This window comes from Aplysia californica, unplaced genomic scaffold (genome assembly GCF_000002075.1).
Source record: "Aplysia californica isolate F4 #8 unplaced genomic scaffold, AplCal3.0 scaffold00002, whole genome shotgun sequence".
Taxonomy (NCBI): Eukaryota; Metazoa; Mollusca; class Gastropoda; order Aplysiida; family Aplysiidae; genus Aplysia; species Aplysia californica.
Window position 1 is genome coordinate 2917474 of NW_004797272.1, and position 3340 is coordinate 2920813.

Sequence of the window (3340 nt, forward strand, 5' to 3'; positions counted from 1 at the left end):
ACACACACACAAACATGCGCGCACACATGTACACGTTCACGTACACACACGCATACGCATACACATACACACACACCCACATGCACACACACACGCACGCACGCACGCACGCACGCACGCACGCATCAAACCAGAGAGAGAGAGAGAGAACAAGAGAGAGAGAGAAAGGGAGGGAGAGAGAGAGAGAACAGGGTGACTAAAGGGCAGGCAGACAGATAGACAGGCAGACAGACAGACAGGCAAACAGACAAACAAACAGGCAAACAGACAGACAGGCACACACACACACACGCACACACACACAGACAGGCATACCTACAACCCATTTATGGATTTTGTGCTATTCTTCCCTTTGATTTTTCCTGCCCTTCTTTGTTGTTCCAACCCTCTTTTTATGTGGACATGTCTCATAAATTTCATCTTTCGGCTCCTCATTGTCAGGATGAGTGATCTTTTCATCTTTGCCATTTCTAGCACTTCCTGGTTTATCTTTTCTTTCCATGGCATTTTTAGAATTCACCTATAAACCACATTTCTGTGGCTTCTAATTTTCTTTTAATATTGTTTTCAATTATCCAGCGTCCACATCCTTGTAAAATAAAAGACCTCATTGAGGCATTATTCAGAGTGCTGTTGTCGTTGTAAAGTTTAGTATCTTCAATTAATTAGAACCTTATTTTAAAAGCAACCAGATTATGACAGCAGCTAAGTACATTTTACATAAAGAAAAAGAAACCCTTAATGTGCACTCTAATAAATGGCTTGTTAACATTTTTTAACATCAGTAAATTTGCACAGATTTTTCTCACATAAATTATGTCTATTATAAAGAAGTTACTTTGGAATTAAAGTTGAAAGCAAAGATTCAACGTAGAAAGGGTTAAAATTTTGTTCAGACGCATTCATGCAAAGGTTATAATTATCTGGGCTTCTGTAACATGTTATAGTACTGGCCTTCTCGCAAAGCTAACAACCCCAAGAAGGTTAATCGTGGTCAGTTTTGGCTCGCTGTTGTGACCTGTGCGCTCCATTTACCACCAGCGTCTAATGCGATCCCCCACTCACTGTAATATAACTGTGAGTTAGGTGGGCCTTAATCCTTTGCCTGCCGCTTTTCAAATGGTTTACGAATGTGCCATACTCGGACACATGCGTTGTAAACCAATAACAGAGAAGTTCCTTCTTTCTTCCTGTTGTGTCAGGTTTCAAACCGTCATCGGCAAGAACATTTGCTGCCTCTTCTGTGCTTGGGCGCAGTTAAAAAAGCATCTTTTAAAAATCATATGGTCTTTTCAAGTCACCAATTTATTCAAAATATATTTTTTAAATTTCGAAAACGTTTCAACTGAATTCTTTCGTCTATATCACTCCCTGTATTATGTAACACTGTAAGTTCTATAGGCCTTATTCCTTTGCCTGCACGCTTTTCAACTATCTGGAATGTTCCTTATTATTTAAGCCTGGCACATTGGTTTGGTGTTTCACCACGTGTGTACACACACACACACATACACACGCACACACACACACACACACACACACACACACACACACACACGCACACACGCACACACGCACACACGCACACACGCACACACGCACACTCATGCACACTCGCACACACACCTAGGCTTACAATCACACGCATAATATAAATGAGCAGCAAAATAAACAATAATAATCGTAAGCTAGATACACACTCAATGTTATTTTGATGCATGCTGTAAGGTCGTTAGTATATTTGGACATGTTCCTAGCTGACTTACAGAACAAAAGAGATTTAGATATTTTTAAAACATTGTAATCAAAATTGTATCATCTAATTCACTCACTGCTGTATTGTAACAATGCGTTATAATTATCAGACTCAATTCTTTGCGTGTCCACTTTTCAAGAGATTTACAACTATGCCTTAAAAAGTGGACACACATGCATTGTACATCTAAAACATTGCGTTAGAAAGTTGTTTTTAAAAACTCTTCAATTAATCCTTTACATCCTTATCAATTCACTGTATCTTACCTGTAAGTAGATCGAATTTCATCTTTTGCCTCCCCGCTGTTTCAGAATGTGCCCTATTGGGACACGCGTTGCAGACTTTCGAAAAATGAGTTTTGAAAGTTTTAACATTTTAATGGAATACTTATCCTTTCATCCTCTCACTGTAGTATGCTTTACCTCTTTTCAAGCGGTTCACAAATGTACCTTTTTTTTTACACATAATTACAGACTGACAGTCTTGGTAGTCCTTCGTTGCTGAAGATGACGATGAAATCCTGCAGCTCATCTGAGGACGCGCATGTGGCTGTGCAATCCGATCTTAGATTTACAATGTCTGTTGCAGTGGGGTCTCAGAAATGTCGTGATTGAGGTGGTTGGATTATGTCTCCTCTCTCTTCTGATAGTCAGCTTCTCCTTGTAGTTGATATCGCTGTTTCTGCTGGTAAGACGGACGGCCTCGCGCACGGCGTTCCTTTCGGAGGCAGTTCTTTCGAGTTTTTTGGGGGTAACCTGTGCAAACTGGAGGTTTGCCTTTATCGTGTCTTTGAACCGCTTTTTTTTGGCCTCCCGAGATTTCTTTTGCCGCTTGCGAGTTCACCATACAGCAGTTGTTAGGGCATTCAGTGGTCTTCCATGCGGATGACATGGCCGACCCATCTCATTTGGGCTTTTTTGCAAGCATGCTTTCTCTGCTTTGTTGGCTTGATCTGTTGAGGACCTCTATGTTGGTGATGCGGTCTTTCCACCGGATGTCAAGTATGCTGCGGAGAGCCCTTTGGTGAAACTTCCGTAATTTGTTGATGTGCTTCCTGTAGAGTCTCCGATCAATAGAGGAGGGAGGAGAGCACAACGGGTTTGTACACTTTGATTTTTGTTGACAGCCGGAAATTGTGCTAGTTTGGCATCTTGGGGTTTTTTTCAGTCTACCGAGAGCTTGGCTGGCTTTGTTGATTCGTGAATCAATTAGACTGACAGGAATAAGTTTTGTTTTTAAATATTGTAAAATATTTCAATCCTATTATTGTACCATCTCATCAAAGGCTGGCCAGACGGCTTCGCTTTTGAGGTGAGCCATGATAAGAGAGTTACTTTTTTTCTGCATCACTTTGTACTTACATTAATTTGACGGAACGGTACCGTAACAGCTGTTGGAAAATATCACTGCCGTGTTTTGTGTTTCCTTTAAAAAAGTAAGAAAAACATAGAAATAATGAAGGTTCTACAGTTTTGTAAAGCTAAGTTCAGGTACGTTTGCCCTTAAACATAGTGTTACCTTTCTGTTAACGATAAGGCACGAGGTTCAGAGGTTTAGTTTCTCAAACACACACACACACACACA